The sequence below is a fragment of the Bos taurus genome, chromosome 6 (genome assembly GCF_002263795.3).
Source record: "Bos taurus isolate L1 Dominette 01449 registration number 42190680 breed Hereford chromosome 6, ARS-UCD2.0, whole genome shotgun sequence".
In the NCBI taxonomy this organism is placed as follows: domain Eukaryota; kingdom Metazoa; phylum Chordata; class Mammalia; order Artiodactyla; family Bovidae; genus Bos; species Bos taurus.
In genome coordinates, this window is record NC_037333.1 from 96,293,005 (window position 1) to 96,320,342 (window position 27,338).

General features: G+C 40.2%; 1 protein-coding gene and 1 non-coding gene across 2 annotated transcripts in view; both read right to left on the reverse strand.

Moving 5' to 3' along the window:
* The window catches only part of RASGEF1B (RasGEF domain family member 1B), a 660,869-nt gene that overhangs the window by 78,637 nt on the left and 554,894 nt on the right, over positions 1-27,338 (reverse strand). The gene's annotated exons all lie outside the window — the stretch shown is intronic.
* On the reverse strand, positions 16,916-16,988 carry TRNAG-CCC (transfer RNA glycine (anticodon CCC)). The gene has a single exon. It is a non-coding gene; the product is annotated as a tRNA-Gly (tRNA).

Sequence of the window (27,338 nt, forward strand, 5' to 3'; positions counted from 1 at the left end):
CCTGCTGATAAAGCTATTTTCTAGGTATATGCTTGTGAAATGTGATATTCCTTACATTTTCCATGGTATCATAGAGGGGTTGAAGCATCAACAAATAGTCCACAAAACTGTCACCTTCAGATCTTAAAAGAGAGGGTAGAAAGAGCTTAGAAGAAATTACTGTGTTTGTTAAGGAATCTTTCTATTGGCTCTGGATGAGCTTCACAATTACAGAGAATGTTCCTGGGGGGTGCTGACTGGAAGCGATCAGTGGCTGAAAAGTATTAAGCCACCGATGTTTTAATTAACTCGTTCCACTCCATTTTGGAGCTTACAGCTGAGGACAAAAAGGAATCCTATTTCAATATCCAAAGTCACTGTAAATGTTAAGCTCTGCTTTTGACTGACAGTCTCCCACACGCTCGCATACCCTAAACTAGCAACTCTAAATTTAGATCATTTGTAAAACCCAACAGGTTTCTAGAGCATGTGACAATCTAGATATTCCTGCATCGCTTATCCACAGAAGCCGTCTCTTGTGGGGGAAATGTACTCTGACACCCACTTTGATAGGTAACAGGCACGTTAAAATGGGATCACCTCAGTTAGAACAAGGAGAGAGAAATCTTAGACCGGATGAACTACAGAGTATCTCATCCTGAGAGGAACACACTCAATTCCCTTTATACACACAGAGATGTGTTAAAAATTGGCTGAGGAGAATTGAATTATCAATGCGTCATTCCAAGGTATCTATGTGTTCTGCAGACACATCGTCACCAAGTAATTGATCCACCTACAACTATCCAAAAAGTTACTGGGCATGTATTGGATCTGAGGTCCAACTGATACAGCAACCCTAGTTATTGACATGCAACACAACAAGTTAATTCCATATTCTACTACTTATTTTCCCGTGTTTCCAATACCAGATTGAAAACAAATTCCCTAAGAAGAATGTGGCTTGAAGATATTCATGTTCCAGTCCAATCTAGGCAGTATGGGGTTAAATATATTATCTATCTATATATTAATATATTATATATAATATATATTAATATCTATGTATGTTTAATATATAAATATATTATTTAAATAATATTTTAATATATTATTTATGTCTTAAAATATTCAATTAGGAAATAGCGACAACAATGTATAAAAAGGGACAAAAAAATTATTCCAAATTAAACCAAAATGATGTTTTAGCAATCTGCTATGCGATTTACTGTAAAAAACAGTTAAAGAATTCTCTCTTATTACCGGGAAAAGGCATATTTTTGAAGTTATGAAATTCAGAACCTAAGACAGCAATAAAAAAGGATATTTTTGGTAAAGTATATTGAGATTTTTGAGAAGCAGGAAATAAAATAAAATAGCATTATCATAAAGTAGCATCTCGAATAGAATTTCTATTTGAAAAACTAGTCTTCAGTAACTTCTCTTGGCTCCTACATTCTTTTTTCTTGTGACCCTTTATCTCTAATACTGTAATGACCTTAATGATAAACATGTTTTACCTAAGAAATCTACTTACTTTAATGTTGATTTTATTTTAATGACAATATTGAATACACCTCACTTTGAGAAAGACTTTTTGCAAAAGATGAGTCAAATTCAATTAAGTGTAAACTGACCATTTCCCAACCATGTCCCCTAGGATAATGTTCCCAAGATATTTCATAATCTTAATTGGGTCAACACTGCAGTTGACTTGAATAGCAGAAGCCCAGGGGAAGTTGCTATGCTGAGTCTGACACTTAATGAAGATGGAGTTATGCTTTTCCTTGAATGAACACCCCATTATGGAAATGAAGTCCCCAGAGTAGACTTAAGAGTGTGGTCAAAACATTGCTTTGCAAGGTCAGTGAAGGTCTGATTCATCATTTGGGTAGAAGTCAGGACACAAACTCTAACTGCGATGGTGGGAACATTTCAATGCAGACTACTGCATTCTGCTCAAATTCCTGCTGTCATTTCAATTAGAACCGGTGTTCTTTCTTACCAATTCCCTCAAAACCATAGTGTTGCTGTGATCTGCCAAGGCGATATTAGGTTTCCTTAATAAAGATAGATACATCACAGCAGTGGGTTAAGTGAGAGAGCTAACAGTTAATTCCTGCTTCATTAAGTCAAACCAAATAATTCTCATTTAAATGAAGAAACCCATCCTGCTTCCCAGTAAATATTTGGTATCAGAGCAGCAATGAAAGCTTGTGCTATGTAAACCTTGAAGCAACTCAGCAGCAGCAGCAGGACATTTCCACAAGTACTCCACCGAGAACGATAAAACATTCAAAACAAAATGACACTGGGCCAAATCAATGGGTAAGGAAGTTTTGTAAAAGCTCTTCTTAGAGTTTGTGGTTTGGGGGGTTTTGTTTGTTTTTATGAAGTGTGTGTGTTCACTCTCTTATTCAATCGTGAAGACACTGCAGTTCTCCCTGGGCCTCTCAGCCATTAGAATGGATTAGAAAATCCTACTGAATAATCTCTGCGAATCATCCTACAGAAAGTGCCTGGGCTTTTCAGGCTAAGTGCACGTTATACATATAAATCATGATCACTCTGGGGTTGATTAGGAAAGGAGAGGTATTTTGCAATCTTGGCAATGTGTGTATGCCTGTGGCAACTGATTAGCTCTTTCAAATTAATAGCTTAAAATTAAAAGAAGCCCGAGGTTAGAATAAAAGGAAATGGTTTTTCCATGTAAAGAAAGCTTCATCCTCCTCCAAAAAGCCCCCTCCCTCCCCCTCATCCTTTCCCTTCCTCTAATTATCCAGTCTCAGAATGATATCTATCAGTGGGAGGAGTTACAGAAGTATGGCTTCTTACATGAGTTTCCGGATCTGACTGAAGGAGAAGCAGTGGGCACAACTAGAAACAAAGATGTCCAGTAAATGAACGTGTCTGTAGTCATTTCATACCTGGGGCTCGGAAGTTTCTCAGGAGGAGTTGCCTAGCTGTGAGTCGGGCTGAATCCTTTCTTCTCTCTGCCATATGACATCCTGCCTGGGTCAGGCAGCTTCTGGAGATACCCTCTGCCCACAAGCAGCCCAGGACACCAGGATCTCCCATTCAGTGAGAACCACAAGAAAAACAAAAAACCCAGCAAAGAAAACAAACACATACTCCATTTCCAGGGTCGGTGGAGGACCCAGGGTTAGGGAGAATGGGTTATGCAGTTGATGTTCATAGGTGGAAAGAGGATCTGGGTTTCCAGAAAGAATTTAAAAGACTTGCTTTTTTTTTTTTTCCATTTTGTTTTCTTGACAATCAGGCCTCGATTTTATTTTGGAAAATATTAGAGATTAAACTTATACTGCTATCTTAGCTGATCTTCTGAAATTAAAGAAGAAAGAAAAAAAAATCCTGTCTTTGAAAGACCCTTTTTCAAGCAGTAGAAAATATACCTTGACATTCTTGCTGCGTCTCCGAGAAATCAGGCAGCCTGAAGTTTGTCTAAACTCAGGACTTTTCTGTTAGTTAACCAAGATGGGCAAGGCTTTATTTCTCTATCTGTTGAGTTTATTTCCTAATGATCCCTCCTCTTTATTTGATAAAGAGAAGCTGTCCCTCACGCAATTTTAATTTTGTCTTAAAGATAAGAAAGCCATTATATAGGCAAAACTAATTTCTTTCCATCCAATTACCTACTTAGAATACATACTAACAGGTTATACCCTTCGGTCTTAAAAGATTAGTACCACGGTCAGCTACTAGTAAAAGACTGATTGGAAAGAGAAAGAAAAAAGCTTTGATATCAAGCAGATGTGTTTTCAAATTCCAGTTCTGCCACATACAAGCTGAGTGACACTGGAGTGAGTTGCTAAATGTCTGTGAACATCTGGGTCTTCATCTCTAAAAGATGGGGCTTATAATATGTACTTGACAGCATTGTATGGGAATGACTTTAGATAACAAAGAATAAACACCTATCATGGTAGGTCTTGTATATTCATTTTATTCCTTCCAATTAGAAAATACTTTATGGAGATTCAGTTGGTATCCTTAGAATGCCTACTCAGTCCAACTAGCTCTGTGGTGAGTGAATGAGTGAGTGAAGTAGCTCAGTCATGTCTGACTCTTTGCGACCCTGTGGACTGTAGCCCACCAGGCTGCTCCGTCCATGGGATTCTCCAGGCAAGAGTACTGGAGTGGGTTGCCATTTCCTTCTCCAGCTCTGTGGTAGGCATTGTGAAAAAATAATAAAGGATGAGAAAGCCCAGACAATGCCTCAGAAGAATATTCCTTCTATTTGAGGAGACAAGAGGTATAAATAAACTCCTATTTGCAACTGGGAAGCAATTAGGGTACCTACAGACAAGTATTAGATGTTATGGTATAAACAGCAGGTGCTAGGCAAGATCATGGGAAAGAGAATTTATTTAGGCTTTCATGACATACAGAATTTTAATTGGCATAAACAAAACAAACCACTTTAAAAACAAGCCAACCTAGGGATTTTTTTTTTAATGGAAAGAAAATGATTGAGATTTGAGGGTAGAAATGAACAGAGCATATATCTTGAGGAAACTGACCGACTCAGAGTAGAGAGCTTTATTGTGGAAAATCATACAAAAGAGTAAAGTTGGGACCAAGTTAAAAAGAGCCTTGAACATTATCCTAATTAGAATATGGTCTATAAAGTCTTTAGAAAGAGAGGCTGTGGCTCTTCAGGATGCACTGGAGACAGGGCATGGGTCTGGGGACTTTTCTAGAGTCGTGAGAGGGAAGGTAACTTGTTTGTGCTTCTCAAATGCTTCTTTCTTCTTCTTTTTCCAGGCAAGGTTTTATTGGGGCCTCTGCTACAGCAAGAGGGGAAGTGATAACAAACAACAGGTTCCTTTGCTGCTGGCTCCCGAAGGGCTGAGTTTGCTCCTTATTGAGGTGAGGGGAGGTGTGTGTTCAGGAGCCGGGCCAGAGCAGTGGCTTAGGTGGTTTGCACACCCCTTTGGTGGTGCTGTATGCAGGGGGCACGCACAGTCCCACGGTGCCTTGCACTTGTTCCGAGCTCTTCAGAAGTGGCAGCTGGGTTTTTTGATGCCTTTTTATCTTTTGTCCAGAATTTGCCCCAACTGTGCATGCACACAGTTATTTTTAGTCCCATATAGTTTCTTTGCATTTTGTTGCTCAAGGAGGGACGTGTTTCGGTACAAGCATTGTGGCATTGCCACAAAGGGTCCCAGGTCCCAACCTGTCTCATACCCTCTGAGACTCTACACCCTTATTCTTAAGGGATAAGGAGAGAAGGTTTGTTTTTCTGAAACCTCTTCCCTCACTGACTTCTGAAGTGTTCATTCCAAGCCATAGGCCAAGTGGGTCTTGAAACTTGTTTTCATCAATTTACTATAGATGATTTGATCCATAGTAACTAAACTCAGAAGAGATTTGTTCATACAAGCCAATTTAAGCATTTAGGAAGTTACACACAATTATGAAGAGGAATGGCTTGTAGGCATGGGAAGAAATTTAGCCTGTCTCATTCCTCTCTAATAAGAACAGTATTCTGGAAAATTAAATCAATATCAGAGTTTATTGGTCATTCATTCATCAGTTGATCAAATATTGATTAAGCATCTACCAAGTGGCAGCACTTAGGTGAGAAACAGCATGAGGAAGCTGATAGGCAAGTGGTTTAGGGATGTTGGATGACCAAGCAGGGGGTCTCTGGACTGCAGAGAGGAGGGCGGAATCCAGGCCCCAGAGGGCTGTGTACTTCCTGGTACAGAGCTAGGACTTGAATCTCTCTATAATCACAAGCCATTGAAATGTTTTAGTAAGCTCAGAAACAATTCTTTTAACTCTGAGTATGTTATTATTTCATTTGACTGGTGGCTGAGTGGTAAAGAATCTGCCTGCAGTGCAGGAGACTAGGGTTCAATCCCTGGGTCTGGAAGATCCCCTGGAGAAAGGAATGGCTACCCACTCCAGTATTCTTGCCTGGAGAATCCCATGGGGAGAGGCGCCTGGCCGGGTATAGTCCGTGGGTTTGCAGAGTGGGACACGACTGAGTGACTAACACTTTGGTAAGTCATATTTCACCCACTAGATACATGTGGTTGAAGCAATAATACTACTGGATTGAATTAGTAGATAGAAAAGGACCTGAAAATATGATGTACCAAGCTCTCAGAAATTATATTTTGGTTATAAGAATAAACTACTGGCTGAAAATCACTACTACTCACAGGAGTTAACTGTATAACAAAGGAACTGGGATATGTTCTTATGTTTTCAAACCAAGGAATAAATTAATTCCAAAGAAAACAAAACAAACAAAGAAAAAAATAGGATGAAATGAAATCTGTAATGATGAGCCACCATCATACAATTGAGTAGGCTTCTCAAGTAGGGAGGCTCTGAAATCTGTAGGTCTCAAATTAAAACTCACGACACATTTTTCTCCTTTTTTAAAAAATTTAGCCACACTGCTGAGCATATAGGGTCTTATTTCCTCAACCAGGGATTGAACTCACGCCCCTTGCAGTAGAAGCACGGAGTCTTAACCACTGGACCACCAGGGAAGTACACATTTTTCATTTAATTTTTTGATAGCAAATATATTTACATGGTTGAAAATCAAAATAATATGGATAGAATATCTCGAGAAGCAATGCTCACACTCCTGTCCCTGGCTGCCCTGTACCCTGCCCAGCCCCCACCAGTAACCATTTGTATTATTTGTTGCTGCACTCTCATAGTCTTTCTTTATGCAAAATCCAAATCCATTGTGTAAATAGGAAAGTTAATTACAAAAAAAAGGGAAGAAAATGAACCAAGCTTTGTTGGCAACCACTATTTGCCAGACACTGTTAGTTTTTCCAGGAGTTACGTTCCTGATTCCCTATGACAACTCTGTAAGGTTGATCTTATCTGTCCCAAGAACAGACCTGTCAGGTGGGCAGAAATCTGAACCTTTGGTCCCGTACTTTAGAAGCACTTTCTCAGGCCTCTCCCAACCTCTAGCGTTTCACGTGGACTGAGTTCAGTCTTTTGACTTTTATATTTCAACTCATTGCCTTACCTTCATCACATCTTTAAAATGCCTACTTTTTAGGGTTGTTTTTGAGGATTAAATTGAGTTGCTAACGAGGTAGGTGGCATATAGTAAGAGTTCTGTAAGTGGAAGCTATTAATATTATTATAATGTCTCTGGGAGCACTTCCTCAGGCTAAACTCATTCAAAATGCATTGATTTCTGTTTAACTCATAAAAATGGCCCCCCTTTTGGTTTTGTTGTTCTTTTGGTTTTTGATGTGGATCATTTTTAAGGTCCTTATTGAATTTGTTACAATACTGCTTCTGTTTTATGTTTTGCTTTTTGGCCACCAGGCATGTGGGGTCTTAGCTCCCTGACCAGGGATCAGACCTACACTCCCTGCATCGGAAGGCAGGGTATTAACCACAGGAACTCCAGGGAAGCCCCATGGCCCCCTTTTTTGGACTTAGTTTATTCTGATGCTGACCTTCACCCCTGGGTGAGTAATAACCTTTGTCTTCTCTGTATTTAAACAGAATCCAGTTATTAGGTAGCCAGATCCTCTCTTGGACAGCCAGGATGAAAGCCTAGGAACAAGAGTTGCCACATTCACGCCACATCAAGGGTCAGCAAACTTTTATAAAGGGCCAGGTAGTAAATATTTGGGGTTTTAGGGGGTCTTTGTTGCAACTACTCCACTGCATTATTGCACAAAAGCAGCCCCATAGACAAGTGATGCTAGTGATGTTCCAATAAAGCTTTATTATGGACATTGACATTTGAATTTCATATAATTTACATATCACCAAATATTTTTCTTCTTTTGATTTTTTCAACCATTTACAAATGTAAAAATTATCTTCAGCTCTTGGGCCATACAAAGGCAGGTGATGGTTGGATTTGGCCTGTGGAACATAGTCTGCCAACTCCTACCCTAAATGACAATGATTTGATAAAATATCTCTTAAACTTGGTCAATTCTCTTTCTTTCTCTCTCTTTCCTCTCTCTCTCTCCTTCTCTTCTACCAAAACTACAAGCAAACAAGGAAAATAAAAGGCCCTTTTGGAAGGAATCCTCCTACTAGCCCAGGGAACTACAATTTTATTTCTCTCATAAGCAGCTCAGTGTTTTGTAAATACAATTTAATGACTCATATACAAATTTAGATACAGATTTGAGTTGATGTCAACTCAATAGCCAGAGAAGGCAATGGCAACCCACTCTAGTACTCTTGCCTGGAAAATCCCATGGATGGAGGAGCCTGGAAGGCTGAAGTCCATGGGGTCGCTGAGGGTCGGACATGACTGAGAGACTTCACTTTCACTTTTCACTTTCATGCATTGGAGAAGGAAATGGCAACCCACTCCAGTGTTCTTGCCTGGGGAATCCCAGGGACAGTGGAGCCTGGTGGGTTGCCATCTATGGGGTCACACAGAGTCGGACACGACTGAAGCGACTTAGCAGCAGTAGCAGCAACTCAATAGCACTGAGCCATGCTAGAAAAAGACCATAGTAGGCTGTACATCCAGCTGCTAGGAAATTAAGCAACATCAGGATCTGATGTGTGTCAATTACCTTATTTAAAAACCAAACTTCAGAGGAGATCAAGGTGGTCTTTCATCTTGCTACCTATATCCCTAGAAGGTGGCGGGGGTTGGGGGGTGGCCAATCTGGGCGGGGGGGTGCAGGGAGCTTGGGAACTCCCTGCACTAGCCTCCCTGGGCCTTTATCCTGGCTGAGAGACTAGAAGTCAGATTTACTGGGGACACATACAACCATGGCCACCTCTCTGGAATGCCCTGCAGTGGCCTCTGCCCTATCTTGAGTCTTCACCAGTTTCTTCTCCTGCCTCCAACCACCTTCATCCCTCCCCTCCCTACCACCATGATTTCCTCAAGAGTTCAGGCCTCTAGAAACAAAAATCAGGAAGGCAGGTTGTCTAAGGAAAACTTCTGCTTTCTGCAACACACCCCTATCCTGAGGCAAAGGAGCCCCAGAGCCTTGCTGTTTAGAAATGGTTTAGAGAAAAATGCTTTCATAATCTTATCATCCTGGGACACAAACATCTCTTTATCATCTGGGGAAGCTGATCATTTCAAAGGGGCAAATAGTCAGTGGCCGCCCACTTAGGAAAATTCCTTCTGTTCCTCTGGGTTTTTCAGAGTTCTGGATTCTCGGAAAGAAGAACTGGAATGCAGGGGTGACCGATGAATGCTTTCAGAGTTCTTTTTAGAATCTTCACTGGTAGCACAGAACCTAGCCCTTCACAGTGCTCAGAAGACATCTAAATGTTGCCATGTTGAAGAAGAAATATTGGAACTGGGGCTTAAAAAATTTCAATTGTCAAGAGATGAGTGAGGATTAGGGAATGAACAAAAGCATGGGGAAATGAAAGCATATAGTTTAAGTACCAAGAAAGCGAGGACTTTATCCATATCATTCATCTGATGTTCTTCACCACCAGCCTTGGGAGAGCACCCAGCTCAGTGAATATTTAATCAGTGAATGGATTTATGTAGAGAGGAGAGAGGAATAAGACTAGAAGACAAAGTCTAGCAGTCAGGTCTCAGCAGGAAACAGAATTTCCTCCTAATAACTCAAGCTCCACTTAACTGAAGGGATGACTTAAGGAGAGCAATAAGAAAGGATGGGACTAGCAACAGGGGTTTCTCTGGTGGCTCAGACAGTAAAGAATCTGCATGCGATGCAGGAGACCTGAGTTCAATTCCTGGGTCGGGAAGATCCCCTGGAGAAAAATATGGCAATCCACTCCAATATTCTTGCCTGGGAAATCCCATGGACAGAGGACCCTGGCAGGCAAAGAGCTGGACACGACTGAGCAACTAACACTCACTTTTTTTCTAGCAACAGAAGGCTGATAGCAGCCCTGAGGCTGAAAGAGCAAGAGGAGTCACTTGGCAGAAAAGATGCAGTAATTACCAGAGACAAGTACTGAAGTGGGGATGATGTGAGGAAGAAATACTGCAATCTCTCTCTCCTCCAGCCCTCCTTTCTCCTGCCAGGGCCTCCCATTGGCTGAACCCAACCAGAGGCCAGAGATGGTGAGAGCAGGAGAGAAAAGGTTGGAGAACTGAAAACAGAATCAGCAGCCCATTGGAACTGAGCTGAACTGAACTGAACTGAAACTGAAAGCTGTTTTTCTTTTTATTGAGATATAATGGACACAGAACATTATATTAGTTTAAGACGTACAAGCTAATGATTTGGTATTTATATATATTGTGAAATGATCACCACAATAAATCTACATCCATCACCACACATAGCTACAAATTTTTTTTCCTTGTCATGAGAACTTTGAAGTTTTACTCTCTTAGCAACTTTCATGAAAGGTGGTTAAAAAAAAAAAAAAATAGCGCCTTCCCTTCCCTGTGCCTTCATTCATTCCCTCTTCTCCCAAGATAGTGCCAAAGAAAAAGATATATCATCTCTTATCATTTGGATTGAAAGGCTATTAGTTGCCATTGGAGATTTTGAAGGAGGAAGTGACAAAAAATAAGGCATGGGGAAACCTTATCTGTGTTCACATTCCAGCCCTTCCACTCCCTAACTGTAAACGTGGGCTAGTTATTAATATTTAAAACTCTCTGTGCCTCAACTTCCTTATCTAGACAACCAAGGAAATGATGGTAGCTATCTTGTATGGTAGTTATGAGGCTCAAAAGAGATAATCTAAGTGAAGTGCTTGGGCCTAATATTATTGCTTTTTAAAAGCCTACCTTGGATCAGATTTAGGCAAATTTGTCTTATATTGAAGTATTTACTATCAAATCAATGTTCCAGCAAGGTTTTAGTGAACGTGACAATCATAAGGAAAAGGCTAGAGTTTGTTTTAATGACTTCATGACTATGTGATTTTATTATTTTTGTCTACCCAGCTAAGAAATTCCCTTCCCTAAGCACTGATTTTTCCACCTTTAAGTAACATTAGAACGTTACAGAGGCTTTGGGTAACACAGATGAAGTCCACCTACCTGGGATTTCAACCATACAGCTGTGATTTCACTACCAATGCATTTCTGAAAATTGCTTCTTTAGCATTTCAGTGTGTTTATTCGAAAGAAAAACTGAAGCAGAAAGAAAATCAAGCAACAACAGGAGGTCTTCATTTTTAAACTCATCAGTTGGCAAGTCAAAAGTTTGCTCAGATCTGTTGGGGGTTCAGATGTAAAGTTGGCTTCTGATAGGGAAGTCAGTAGCTACAGTTTAAAACTCCGAAGCACGTTTTCTTCTCCTTCCCCTACCCACTTCCTTGTTGTTCTAATAAGAGTGTCACATGCTTCCCTAATAGTTAAGATGTGCAACCCTTGGATTGCAAAGTACTCCTGTTTATACCACCATTAAAATTTAAACAGATATACACTTAATGGAAAGACTGGCTATAATTATGGTTCTTTAAACCCCCTTCCCACCATTGCTAATTTTTAGTGCTGCTATAAAAGAAACATTACTTTTACTGAGTTCTTGATGAATATTTGGGGAACCTTCTAAAATTATAAATGCATTTACAATTCTGATGCACCAATTTAACTTGCTTAGGTTAAACAGCAGGACGATGTAAAAGTATTTAAATATAATTTTCATACCCAAGAATTCTAGTTATTTCAACATGTAGGTGAGCCTTCAAGATGAGTCATACAGGGAAATTGCTTATTTTTGTAATGTACACTTTATACAAGTAAATGAATACTTCCCCAGTGAACTAAGGTTTTTTTAAAGGTAGTGTAAAAAATAGTATCTCTCGGGACATGAAAGGCCTTAATCAATGATTTTCAAGGACTTCCTCTGTCATTGCTTAATAACATTCAAGGCTTACAGACAGACTTCTGAATTACATATTTAAAATTGTATGTACAATATAATTACACTTGTTTCTTTTAAAGCAGCAAAACCAGGCACATGGATTGGTTGGGATGAGAGGAAATTCACCAAACTCTTAACAGCAGTCATACATGGGTGCGTGCATGCTAAGTTGCTCAGTCATGTCCGACTCTATGACCCTATGGACTGTAGCCCTCCAGGCTTTTTGCCCATGAGACTCTCCAGGCAAGAATATTCCAGTGGGTTTCAATGCCCTCCTCTATGGATCTTCCCAACTCAGGGATCGAACCCACATCTCTCATGTCTCCTGCATTGCAGGTGGATTCTTCACCGCTGAGCCACCAAGGAAGCCCAGTTATATATGGGAGTAGGACTAAACCAAAGTTTTAACAAAAGTGCTAGTCCCTTCCCAGGGATGTTTGATCCTCTTTCTATACTTTCTTTTAGAATATGGTGTCAGAGGCAGTGGTGAAGAGCGTTGGAATACCCACTCCATCATCTACTACCGTGTGACCTTGCACTGGTACATACAGCTCTGCGCCTGAGTTCAGTCGTGTGCAGAAAAGGATAACAATAACGCATACCCCGTATAATTGTGAGATGAAGGGAGTGAATGCATACAGATCACTTAGGACAGGGGTCCCCACACTCTGGGATCTAGTATCTGATGATCTAAGGTGGAGCTGATGTGATCATAATAGAAATAAAGTGCAAAAAAGAAAAAAAGAAATAAAGTGCACAGTAAATGTAAGGAGGTTGAATCATCCTGAAAACATCCCCTCCCACCCCCTCGATCAGGTCCATAGCAAATTGTCTTCCACAAACCAGTCCCTGGTGCCAAAAAGGTTGGGGACCACTGACTTAGAACAGTAACAGGAGCTCAACTGGCAGGAGTAAGTGAGAATAATTATTCTGTTATTTATAGTCAGTCACTTCCAGTAAAAAGTGACCTCTTGAGGGAAGAGATAATCCAATTTATCACCTGTATCACTGGACCTTAATACTATGTCTAGCAAGTAAGAGATGCTCAATAAAGATTGTGAACATACAAATGAATGGATCCCACATACACTGTGAGGCAACAGAGAATGCCACTATTCCATGGGTAATGATGGAACTGTAATTGTTACTCCTAGTCTATAACCTTTCTTTGTTTTAGCTGTCACTGGTTAGCATTTGCTCAGAAAGTGTCCCAAGGCTGTGTGCGCAGATCCAGGTCACTAGCAAGTGGTTTGCCTCATGATAACTCTAGACGGACAAAGAACATTTAGAAGGAGTGTCACTCTGAGATGGTTAGCATTCTTCATCCTGGAAGCTTTAGTCACCTTTCAGATGCTTATGTGGGTTTTAAAGACTAGGTCACATTGAAAGTGCAGATTTGATAGAGTCAAAAAACACTCAGTCCACACAGAAAGCCAAGGTTTATAAACCAATCTGCATTGCTATTTAGCTCCATCCTCCTCTTCAGCAGCTGCAGCCCAAAGCTATTGGGCAAAGCTGCACTTGTCTCAAAAGTCTTCCAGGAAGAGAAGGAATATTCACAAATGGCTGACTTGCACCCTCACAGGGGATGAGTTTGCTTGCCTGAACTTTCTCCAAACTCCACTGGACTTTTAATAGTATTTTTAAAAAATGCAGCATATTTGAAATCTACTCAGAATTTCTGGTGATATACTGAAAATGATTGAGTTCAATTAATATTATATACTGTTGTTGCTAATATTTATCTCTCTTCACAAAGTGAGACTTATTTTTAACTTTTTGGCCATGCCAAGAGGCATGTGGGATCTTAGTTTCTCAACCAGGGATCGAACCCACGCCCTGCTGCGTTGGAAGTGAAGATTCTTAACCACTAGGTTGTCAGGAAGTCTCAAGTCAGTCTTTTTGTATGAAACAATCTCCTGAACTTCCTTCTCTCTGCATTTCAGTCCTATTTCCTGTCCTCTTGCTTACACAGAGGCTGAACTTTAAAAATGTTAAACACACACACATATACCACACGTATCTTCGCTTGTCGGAGTAAAGAAAGGTATGTTATTATTACTCCTTTTTAAGATGAGGTGCCCAGGGCACTCACAAGTGGGAGTGAATAAATCACAGATCTTCAAGGAACTGTACCCTAGGATCCCTAAATGCCTTTTATTAACCCATTATGGGTTATTAATTTATTAAATGAAGCTATTAAAATACTCCAGGGATGAGGAGGCAGAAATGGATTGGTCAGAATTAGTTAAGGGCCAAGTAAACAAGAAGCAATACAGGGAATTCAGTACAGGATAGAAGGGCAATTGGATCACACAGACTAGTATTTACACAATGGACAGAGGAGCCTGGTGGGCTCCAATCCATGGGGTCGTACAGAGTCAGACAGGACTTGGCAACTAAACCAACAGTAATTTACAAAGTGCTTTTTACATACAGGAGGAGAATAAACGAAAGGAGTGAAGAGGATACTGAATTAGTATAGGTAGGAAGGTTCCACCAACACACAGTCCTTAGACCTTAAAATTGCCTTATTGTGATTTTAAGTCGGTAAAGAAATATATTGGGATGACAAAGAAATCTAGATAGCTCCTTAATTAGTTTAAAATATAACACTGGTAGATCAAAATCTGCCTTACAATTTTGTAAATTTTGATACCATTACTCTTTCTATAGTATGGAAATTTTTGAATATAATTTAAAATCTTTGGTACAAGTGGGTTTCCAAGAGCTTTCATTCATGTTTCACAACTCTTTCCCACGCCACAGACACGGTACGCTCAGGTAGCACATCGAATTGTAGCACAAGGATGACCAATGTCCCTCGGAAGCCTGAGGCCAACCAAGAGGAAACATTTCTAGCACTTCCTCTGAGGCAGGCTCTCACTCAATAAACTGACTCAAGAAGCAGAGCAGTATTGGTACTAGAAGACCCAGGCATCTGTTAACTCAGTGACTGCTACTGCCGCAAAGTCCCTTCAGTCGTGTCCGACTCTGTGCAACCCCATAAACGGCAGCCCACCAGGCTCCTCTGTCCCTGGGATTCTCCAGGCAAGAACACTGGAGTGGGTTGCCATTTCCTTCTCCAATGCATGAAAGTGAAAAGTGAAAGTGAAGTCACTCAGTCGTGTCTGACTCTTCGAAACCCCATGGACTGAAGCCCACCAGGCTCCTCTTTCCATGGGATTTTCCAGACAAGAGTACTGACAGCTTGTCTTAAATCCCAACCCAGAATGCAGCCCCAATCCACACCGTTCTCCCACCCCAGCTCAGAAGCAAAACGTTATTCTGTAGGAAACTTCAAAGGAAGCAAAGTGTGAAAGTCTAAGAGTCAAGTCTCCCCCCCACCCCAGGGGGCCATCATGTACCATTTTACTGCAATTTCTCTTTGCTTTGTTTTTTCCAACGATGCATTTAGCTACAGTAAGTAGGAAAAAAAAAAATCCCTATTCAAGAGAGTGGAGTCATTATCCACACACAAAAGGCCATTTAGAGAAAGAAAGGCTCAGTCAGTTCAAGCTGTGGCTGCCAGAGTCCAGACCTATTAGGGAAAAAAAAGGTTAGCTGTTTAAGTGGGAATGTGAAACAAAATGTCATAATTAGGGCTAACTGGGCACCCTCCCCCCCTGCCGAGAAAGCTGCCTGGGATCATAAACTAATTCCCTGAAAGTTCTAGGCTTAGGGGGAAGCAAATCATCAACTCTAAATGACAGTTCAGTGGTTAACCTTTACCCTGGAGGCTAGGTTTTCATTCTTTCTTGTTTTTCTTTTAGGTATGTTTTTTTTTAATAGATGTCACTTTTATAGGATTGGACTGTTTTTTTTTTTCTAGCTCTCCACTACTGGCATGCTGCAGATCACTCTGTGTGTGTGTGTGTGTGTGTGTAAAAACCATGATAAATATCTCCCAATAACAGTAGTTTCCTTTAGTGATGAACTGTATGGGAGAATTGGGAATTAATTCTTTGTCTCTCTCTCTCTGTACTTCCTAATTGCTCTTTTTAATGACAAGTAAGTAGACAAGCTGGCTTAAAACTCAACATTCAAAAAAACTAAGATCATGGCATCCGGTCCCATCACTTCATGGCAAATAGATGGGGAAACAATGGTAACAGTGACAGACTTTATTTTCTTGGACTCCAAAATCACTGCAGACTGTGATTTAAGTCATGAAATTAAAAGATGCTTGCTCCTTGGAAGAAAAGCTATGACCAACCTAGACAGCATATTAAAAAGCAAAGACATCACTTTGCCAACAAAGGTCCAAAGCTATGGTTTTTCCAGTAGTCATGTATGGATGTGAGAGTTGGACCTTAAAGAAGACTGAGTGCCAAAGAACTGATGCTTTTGAAAGTGGTGCTGGAGAAGACTTGAGAGTCCCTTGGACAGCAAGGAGAGTCAATCCTAAAGGAAATCAACACTGAATATTCATTGGAAGAATTGATACTGAAGCTGAAGCTCCAATATTCTGGCCACCTGATGCCACGTGCCTACTCGTTGGAAAAGACCCTGATGCTGGCAAAGATTGAAGGCAGGAGGAGAAGGGGGTTGCGGAGGATGGCATGGTTAGATAGCATCACTGACTCAATGGACATGAGTTTGAGCAAGCTCCAGGAGATACATGCTGCAGTCCATGGGGTTGCAAAGAGTCGGACACAATTTAGCATCTGAAAGGAACTGAAGGTAAAAGGGAGACAAAAAGACATGTAAAATACTTCAGATAAAATTTTCTCCCATGTTTCCCTTAAAGGAGAAAACGCAGTTAGAGTTTGGACGTGATTGATCATGAGGAGAAAGGAGGTATGTGCCTCAGAGAAGAGGCAGCATCGTGAAGGCAGAAGCACCCACGGGACTGTCAACAGGCTTCACTTCTCCTTTTCTTCAGCCATATAAGGGCATCCGGGTAAAAGCAATTTCAGACTGACGGATGTTCATAGTTAATACTACAGTAAATTCTCAGGATTTAGCATACTCAGAGGCATGGGATTCTTTTTTTTTTTAAAGAAGAGTTTGTCCTTGTATTTTTATTTTTAGATTATTTGGCTGCATTGGGTCTTAGTTACGGCACACGGGGTCTTCGATCTTTGATGCCACGTGTAGAATCTTTAGTTGTGGCATGTGGGGTCTAGTTCCCTGACCAGGGATCGAACCCAGGACCCCTGCATTGGGAGCACAGAGTCTTAGCCACTGGACCACCAGGGAAGTCCAAGGGATGGTATCCTGATTGATAAAATGATGTGAGAATGAGTCCATGCTAGTCATTTAATAGCTACTTCCTATCAGATTGATTGGTTGGAATGTTCCAGTTTACTAGAGGGTAACCATGTACACAGGACATGTATAACCAGTATTCAATAAATAAGGTGAGGCCTGCAATATTATTGAAAATTTAATATTAATGATTCAGAAGGCACTTTGGGATCTTGTAGAGCCTCGACTGATTATTTTGGATATCAATGATGAATATAACACAGAATGCAATATAACACAAATTCTAAAGTGGTTTCTTTTGCTAGATTATGTTACAGTTTTGCTTTTTATGCAGTATTTCTAAAGTGACTTGCAGATAAAATGGAGAAAATTGCTTAGCAAATAGAGACTAGGCATTTTACTTACACCTTTATGGGCTTTCATTAACACTTGCTTTCATTTTTACCACCCTCATAACAAAATATTTATTGAATGTGGGATTTTTAAAGCAAAAAGCATGCTTCCTATGTTCACATAGCTTAATTAATCATTTAAGAAGTAAGTAGGGTAAGAGCATTTCCTTTAAATCCCATGAGATGTCTTTTCCATTTTTTTGCACCAAAAAGTTTTGTCTAGGTAGAGTTGTATCCAGATAGAGGAAGGGAAAGGGAGAATCGTTAAATCTTTTGGTTTCTGAGAAAAGAACAGATGTGAATAAAGAGTAGATGTGAATAAAGAGCTGCAGGCCAGTCAAAGATTGAGAAAAGGACACCAATTTAATTCATGCAACAAATATTTTTGAAGGTCTATTATGTTCCAGGTGCTATTGTAGGGACTTAAGATACATAGATTTTACTAGAGGAAACAGACAATAAATAGGCCTCATGAAAATATAAAGGATGCTCTTGTTGTTTAGTCACCAAGTCATGTCCAGCCCTTTTTGATGCACCGTGGACTGTAGCCCACCAGGCTCCTCCGTCCATGGAATTTTCCAGGCAAGAATACTAGAGTGAGTTGCTGTTTTCTTCTCCAGGGGATCTTCCCAACACAGGATTGAACCTGGGTCTCTTGCACTGCAAACAGATTCTTTACTGTCTGAGCCATCAGGGAAGCCCATAAAGGATGTTAGATGATAATAAACATTATGAAAATATTGAGCAGGCTATGGGAAGGTATCAGAGAAAAGGTAGCTTCTGAAATTTTAAATAGTGTGGTTAGGGTAGACACCACATTTGAACAAAGCCTTGAAGGAGGTCAAAGAGTTATTCTCATGGATATGAGAGGCTGGGGCATTTCTGGCTACATATAAGACACAATGGAAAGTAGAAAATTACTTATTGAGAAAAATACTAAGGGCAGACTATGGGAAGAAGAAGAAAGGATAGTCATTGGTGGCAAATAGGCTGCCAGGAAATCCCTAAAGTAATTTTGAAATGCTTGGCTTTGGAAATTGTGATTGGAAGAAATAATAAAAATAACCTCTCTGTCCAAATATGATTAGCACATGGACATGGATCTACAGAATAAACACGTAAATGTGTACACACCTAAATTCTGGCATATTTCTAGTTAGCAAATACCACATTGGGTACATTCTTTTTTTTTTTTTTTAATTGGAGTATAGTTTTGATGTTTTCCAGGTGGTTCAGTGATAAATAATCTGCCTGCCAATGCAGGAGACACAAGAGAATTGGGTTCAACCTCTGGGTTGGGAAGATCCCTTGGAGTAGGAAAGGGCAACCCACTCTAGCATTCTTGCCTAGAAAATCCCACAAACAGAGAAACCTGGTGGGCTGCAGTCCAGGGGGTCGCAATGAGTCGGACACGACTACATGACTGAGCATAATTTATTTCAGTCGGACGTGACTGCCCAACTGTAAAGCATAGTTGCTTTACAATGGTGTGTTAGTTTCTGCTACATGATGAAGTGAATCAGCTATATGTATACACATATCCCCTCCCTCTTGGATCTTCCTCCCACCCCCACTCCCCTATCCTACTCCTCTAGGTCATCACAGAGTACCAAGCTGAGGTTCTATGCTTTACAGCAGGAAAAGATTCTTTACTACTGAGCCGCAAGGGAAGCCCATAAATGATGCTAGACGATAATAAAAGTTATCAAAATATTAAGTAGGGTATGGGAGGGTAGCAGAGAAAAAGTTATCTATTCTACACATAGTAGTGTATATATGTCAATCCTAAGATCCCGATTAGTAGCACCCTCCCTTCCACCCCTGTGTCTGCATGTCTGTGTGCCTACTCCTGCTCTGCAAACAGGTTCATCAGTATCATTTTTCTAAATTCCACATATATGCTTTAATACACGCCATTCATTCTTGTCTTTCTGACTTACTTCACTCTGTATGACAGACGCCAGGTCCATCCACAACTCTACCAAAGGACCCGACTGAAATCCCTATCAAAGGATCAACGGCATTCTTCACAGAGTTAGAACAAAACTTTTTACAAGCTGTAGGGAAACTCAAAAGACGTCAAAAAGCCATAGCAATCTCGAGAAAGAAAAAATGGAGCTGGAGAAATTAGGCTCCCTGACTTCAAACCATTTATTCCTTTATCGTTTATGTTCCGAGGACCACATGTGTCAGGCACTGTGTTGAGAACTAGGGAGAAGTGCTGAGCAAGCAGATCAGACGTGATTCCTCCATTCACGGCAGAGATGTTCTTTAATTAAATGATGCATTTGTTATCTTGTTCTAAGTGCTGTGGAAAATTACATGAAAGTTGGAAAGCATATTGTAGAGTTACTTGACCTACTTCGGGAGACAGGAAAAGATTCCGCTACGAAGGTGATATTTGAGCCATGATGTGAGTGATGAGTTAACATTAACTAGGGAAAGAGAAAGATTCACGCAGGCAGAGGTGGAATATATTCGAAGTACTGAAAGGCCAGTGGCTTAAGGAGCGAAGAATGATTCAGTCAGGAGCAACAGGGCACACTCACACATAGGGCCACTGGGGATAGTTACATGAAGGGACTCTTTGCAGTGGGGTCTGAACGGTTACGGGAAGTCAACATGACTGTATGGTACCCCAAAATGAAAAGTTATTCCTGTGCCTGGGCATCAAGTGGAAGGCAGGAGTATTTATCAGAGAAAAGGGCTCCGGGAAAGATATACTTCACAGTGGCTGCGGCTGTAAGGAGATGCAGATAGATTGAAGCAACACAGCAAGGAGAGATCCAGGGGCATAAATACCAGACTGCAATCTCCAGCCACCTCCTCATCTCCAGCGTTTCTTTAGTCGTGGTGGTTTAGTTGCTAATTCATGTCCAATTCTTGCAACCCCATGGACGGTGTAGCCCACTGGGCTCCTCTGTCCATGGGATTTCCCAGCCAAGAATACTGGAGTGGGTTGCCATTTCCTTCTCCAGGGGATCTTCCTGACCCAGGGGTCAAACCCAGGTCTCCTGCACTGCAGGCGGTTTCTTTACCAACTGAGCCACCAGGGAACCTTCCTTAGTCAAATGCACCATAAGTCAGATGACGAGGGAGCCCTGTGATGCAGCTTATCACGAGTGAGCTCTCAGTGCACACCGGGGGGTGAAGAAGAATCAAGTGGACCTGGAGGGGAAAGTGGAAAATGTCCTGCAGAGTACGCGCCCGGTGGGTCCAGATCTTATCAGCCAAGTGAGGGACTCGAGTATTCGTTCTTCTGAACATGATCGGTGGTGAGGGAAAGACGGGATCAGATTTGCATTCATAAAGGAAGGTTACTGGTGTCACAGGAGCAGATTGGAAGCTCGGTGGTGGTCCCCATGAGAGGTGACGGGAGCCTCTACTGATCTGGGGGTTGTCTTAGGTGCGGAGGTGTGGGGACATTCTGGAGGCAACGAGTTTGTGCTGGTTTGGAAATGGGTGATGGGAAAGAGGGTGTGAGTGGTATGAAGTCTAGATTTCAGTTTGCATTGGAGGATAGGTGGTGGTGCCGTTCTCTGAAGGAGGAGCAGGTTTGGGAGTTAGGGAAAATCGTGAGCTTGGTTTTGGAAATACTGAGTCTTTGAGGTAAAGGTCACGTCAGCACGTCTACTTAAGTAGGTGTTTACCCGCTATGTTCACTGTGTCCCAACAAGGTGCCATGCTAAGCACTTGAGATCAAGTATTTTCTCCAATCCTCAAAATACTAAGGCGGACGTTATTGTTCCCATTTTATAGATGGGAAAACTGAGGCTTAGGGAGGTCAAATATCCTCTTTACATTTACTATTTGAAACGCAGACACTTGAAACCCCAACAGAAGCTCTTTCCTTTCTGTACTGCTAAGTCTGCAGGTCACAGAAGCATCAGACGAGCCTGTAGGAAGGCTAAGGAAGAATGAAAAAGAATTCTGTTCTGAAGCCTTTCATTTGAGGAAACTACGGGCTTTGTCTCATTGGATTCTAGAGTAGGCTCATGTAAATTTCAATTAACCGATCAGTCAGCACTCCCTAAGCAATTATTATATGATTAGGATTTTGCTGGCCATTATATATCTATATATATAAAGATTATGAAAAGTATATGAGCCTTGATTTCAAGAACTTAAAATTTAGCTGAGGAGGCTAAATACACTCAGGAAATAATTTTACCTATGATAACATAATATGCTGGTAACAAAATGCCAGGTTGTAAAGGGCTGACAGCCTGAGGAAAGGATAATATATATCATGATAAGGTCTTACTTAGGGGAGAGTTGCATTATGTGTACAAAAGGAAATTGAAAAAGGGGAGAATTCTGTGTGTTAATGGTCTAAGAAATTTCACCATTTGAGTGCTTGTTGGCAGACTGGATGTCTCCTTCTAAGAAATTTCTAAAGATACACAATTAATTACAGGTTTACAATTAGTTACATAAAGTATGCATCAAATGGTCTGAGAGTTGAAATCTCTGAGAACTTGTCTTATTTAACATTTATTTTTTGAAATTCTGGCAACCAAGAGTCCTTTGCTTTTTTTTTTTGATAGACAAGGGAGAGCAATCTGTTCATATTTCTGTGGAAGGAGAGGCTGAAATTGCAAATATGTTTCAATCTGATACAATCTAAATCCTTATCCCAATAACGAAAAACTGCCATCAACAAATCTAAGATCTTTGCAGCACCATAAAGATGATAAAGGCATCCAGAGAATAGACATTTTCTTAGTAGTAGGTATTATATTAATGGACATTTGTATAGTACCTTATGATTTACGAAGTACTTTATAGACTTTATCTCACTTGGTAACTAAACAAAGCCAAACTTTCATCAGAAAGTTATGTTGGTTATATAGATCCCCAAAGAGAAAAAAATGTGTTTGTTTTTAACAAATTTAGGAACAAAAAAATCAGTCTTAGCTTCTTAGGCATGAGAAGGAAATCACGGATTACCACAAAATATAATAACTTTATAATAATATAGCAAGGACTATAATTATAAGAATAATATATTTTGAACCTTTGCTATATATCTGGTCCTGGTCTATGCACTTAGGTATTAACTTGCATAAGCCTATAAAAGTTCCATGCAGAAGGTATTATTTCCATTTTACAGATGAGGAAACTCAGGCACAAGTGTTTAAGTAACTTGCTAAGGTCCTACAAGCAGTAAGTGGAAGACCTGGGCTTTGAACCTGAGAAGTCTGGCTCCAGAAGACTCACTCTTAACCACTCAAGACTCTTTCTAAAATGTAAATTGTCCCTTATATAAACATTGTTTCTTAAACAAAACTATAAAATAGTCAGTGATTTACAAACAAAAATAAAGAGGGAAAAAGGATAGGCACTATTGCGAAAGCTAATCAAAACAATAAAATCCCATGGAGAGGAAGAAAGATCATAAAAACTAAAAAGTCTGCTCAAAGATTTAGAAATGGAAGTGTTTCTTTTTCACTAGTCTCTGAAGAAAGAGAAAGGAAGGTTAAGAAGGAAGAGACTAATTTATGATCCAAGAATAACTCAAGGTTATCATAATTATAAAAATGTTTTTAACCCTTCCAAAAACTATTTCCTGCTTTACTTGGAGAGGACACAAACTTCTGACATAGAATAAGTCCATTCCCAAGCAACAGGGAGAAGGTCTAGAGACAAACAGACAGTCTAAAATCTTGGGCATCTCATTGAGGACTGCAAACTCTTTAACTTGTTCCTCATTCTGGGTGTGTGAGGGCCAAAGGTGAACGTACCAACAGAATTCATTCCTTTTTATGATCTTTAATCATTTACTTATTAAAAAAAAATTTTTTTTATTGGAGATATCCCCTGGAGGAGGGTTTGGCAACCCACTCCAGTATTCTTGCCTGGAGAATCCCAAAGACAGAGGAGCCTGGTGGGCTGTAGTTCACAGGGTCGCGAAGAGTTGGACACGACTGAAGGATTTAGCACACAGCACACAGTTGCTTTACAATGTGCGTTAGTTTCTGCCGTACAGCAAAGTGAATCAACTATATGTGTACATATATCCTCTCTTTTTTGAGGTCACCACAGAGCACTGAGGTCACTACAGAGCACTGAGTAGAGTTCCCTGCGCTTTACAGTAGGTTCTCATTAGTTACCTATTTTTTACACAGTACTGAATATATGTCAGGTCCAATATGACATATATATGTCAGTCTTAATCCACTCCACACACCCCCTCCCTCTTTGGTATCCGTATGTTTGTTCTCTATGTCTGCGTCTCTATTTTTGCTTTGCAAATAAGTTCATCTATAACATTTTTCTAGATTCCACATATATGTGTTAATAAATAATATTTGTTTTTCTTTTTCTGACTTACTTATGTATGACAGTCTCTAGGTCCATCCATGTCTCTACAAATGACCCAATTTCACTCCTCTTTGTGGCTGAGTAATATTCCATTGTATATATACACCACTTCTTCTTTAATCCATTCATCTGCTGATGGACCTTAAAGTTGCTCTCACGTCCTGGCTACTGTGTAAATAGTGCTGCAATGAACATTTGGGTGCATGTATCTTTTTGAATTATGGTTTTCTCAGAGTACATGCCCAGGAGTGGAATTGCTGGTTCATACAGTAGTTTTATTCCTACTTTGTTAAGCAATCTTCATACTGTTCTCCACAGTGGCTGTATCAATTTACATGTCTACCAACAGTGTAAGAGGGTTCCCTTTTCTCCACACCCCCACCAGCATTTATGGTTTTTAAATTTTTAATGATTCTTTCAAGTGAAGACACCTGGCAAGTAGCTCTACCCAGCTTCCCATAAGTCTCTTGTAATAGGAAGGAAATTGTGTAGAGGTTTGAAGATCTCTGTAATTTGGGGCAAAAATGGTAAATCCCCATCAACTCTGATAAAGTGTAAAAAGGAACTCAGTGCTGCTTTGCATTTGGGGATACATAGAAGAGATTCTTCTCCAGTGTTCCCCTGAGGAGGCTAAAATATAGGATTTTTCCTAATGTCCTTGCAGTAAGAGCGATGGGTGCAAATCTTAAGATACTGGCATCTCTTGCCTGCCGCATAGAGTGAGGAACTCACAGGGATATGGTCAAGAACAAGGTCTGTGTGTGCCTAATTTTCTGACTCATAATCTGGAAAGCAACCTCTTATCTCCCATGGCAAAAGAAAAGAAAAAAATATTTTGCTTTCTCTGATCACAAAATTAAATTTTCTAAAATGATATGCAAATGTACTTTATTAAAGACTCAGTGTTGTGCTGGACTTTTTCACAATTTAGTTTTGATCAAAAGACTCTTTTAAAACTGTTTATGCCTGTGGAACATTTTAAAATCTCATTAAGGAGGCTTTATTGATATGAGGGATAAAATCTTATGGTGATCGCAATAAAAAGCACTGTGTGTGAATGTTATATGGATTTTGCTATATTGCTTTTCCCGACCCCAATAAAATTCATAATATTAAAAATAAGCATGCTTTACTTTTTGACCTACTAATTGATTCTTCACTGCAAGACTTGGAGCAGTGTTTTTCAAACTGTGATCAGCAACACAGAGGGTAACAAAATCAATTCATTGGACCTTGCCAACGAAGTATTAAATACTTGTATTAAATGGTTAAGTGTTAAAAAGTAAAAATGAAATAGAATGGGCTAGAATAGAAATATTGGAGTATATCACACAAGGTAAAAATAGTATTATTTCATTATATTTTGTTTCAATTATTTATATGTGTATGTGTACTGAGATATAAAATTGGAGATTTTTAATTGGAGTATAGTTGCTTTAAAACAGTGTGTTAGTTTCTGCTGTGCAGCGAAGTGAATCAACTGTAAGTACACATATAATCCCTCCCTCTTGGCCTTCCCTCCCATACCCGCCACCCCAGCCCTCTAGGTTATCCAGAGCACCAAGCTGAGCTCCCTGAGCTTTACAGCAGATTCCTACTGGCGATCTGTTTTACTACATGATAAAGTATTCATGACAATCGTAATCTCCCAGTTCATCCCCTCCTGCCACGTCCACACATCCATTCTCTACATCTGTGTCTCTATTCCTGCCCTGCAAATAGGTTTTGTTTTTGATAAGAGTGAAGAAAAAAGGTTTGAAAGCCTCTGACTTGAAGAGACTGTTGGACAAGAATATCAGCCCAGTCCTGATGGTTCATCCTTTACTCCCAAATCCACAACTCCACTGTCAAGAATGACTTGCTGAATTTTGATATAGTCATATGATGAATATTATACAGCAGTGAATATGAGTAAACTCCAGCTTTTATGAAACAATATAAATCTTAGAAACACACTATTGGAATGAAAAACTGAGATGCAGAAAAATACATTCACTATGATACCATTTCACTGAAGCTCTAAGAAAGCTAAAATTAATATTCATTGTCTAATGATACATAATAAAACCAGAATAGACATAATAATAAAACAGAAAAGACAAATGTAAAATCTAGGAACAAGACTACCTCTGTGCAGGAGGCAGGGGAAAGTGGAGGAGTCTGGGGAAGAATATGCCAGAAGTTTCTATGCCAGTTCATGTTCCAGTTCTTAAGTTGGGGAGGTGGTTATTATGTTTCATAACTTAAACATAGTCCTCAATCTGTATTAATATTTTTGCTTATACCCAACAATAAACAAGTGAACTTATTAATCAACTTTATAAGGAAGCAAATCTCTTTTTTTTTTCTTAAATTTTGTATTTGATAGAAGTCTGATAACTAACCTTATTCCTAAAACACACCGCCTTTCCCAGTGATGGAGTGGCCAATAATATCCCAGACAACTAAGCTTATCTAAAAATAAGATTAGCTTTCAACCAGCTGCCTGGAAATGACTGAGTAAATGAAGATGATTTTCTCAAAATTGCGGACTCCCCTCTGTGACCTCGCATAATGTACTTCTTTTCATTGCCTCAGTTTCTCCAGCTGCAAAAAAAAAAAAAATTATGTGTAACTCTGGATTCTTGCTCCCTCCTTATCCTGCTCTAATCATCAAAGAATAAGAGCAAGCATTTCTAAGCAGTACTTCACAAACTTGCTATTTGATGGACACTCCATCGAAAAAGACTTTTGAATGACTGCCAAAATACCTAGCTCCCATTCAGACAGCAAAGTTCATTTCATAGTTGAGCTCTTTTGCTGTAAAGGAGAAAAGTGCTTCTTGAACGGTGAAAATGCAGCTGCCTGCAGTTTCCTATCTTTAGAGAATTAAACTATATATTTAAAAAAAAATGTTAAGTGCTCACTCAGCAGTTAGACTGTAGTTTCTATATGCAGCCCCACTTCCTCCATGTAAGTACACAGAATCCCCAAATCAAACAGTCTGCCTTCCAAATTCGTAAGACAGTTGACTGGGATTTAAACTATCTTTCCCAAAGGAGACCACGTTAGATATGATGGACTGGGTCTCTCTGGGTCTCTCAGGGAGATGGTGCTGGAAGCTCTCCGGCGCCTCTTGCTTTCAAGGCCCAGGGGGTGAAGGATTTGGTGGGAAAGACTGAGGGACAGGACTGTAGAGTGGGCAGAAACATTTGCAAAGGGAAGTGGTTACACGAGGCTGGGGAGGCCCCCTCGGGGGCCACCTCTCAGTGCTGCTCCACCCTGGGCAGCTGAGCGTGACAGTGTGTGGGGTGTGCAGGCGTGGGGCCCTTCAGTGGGGGACCCCAGCAGCAAAGGAGGCTTCCAAAGGGAGGCAAGCCCGATGGGATGTAGAAAGGGTCAGGGGACCCATTGGTATGTACTGAAAAAAAGTAACCTTCAGGACGGTTGAAAATTAATAAGCATATCCAAACATTTCTTGAGAACAATGTTCAAGACCCAGAGAAAGAGAAAACTACTGTCTGGATGACATGTATTTTTCTTGTTCTTTTTTTGTTCGCTCTTCCTTAATGAAGGGGCAAAAATCCTGAGTGCTCAAAGCCATAACAACCCCATTCCTGGTGGGATGACAGCCCAAGGCTAATGG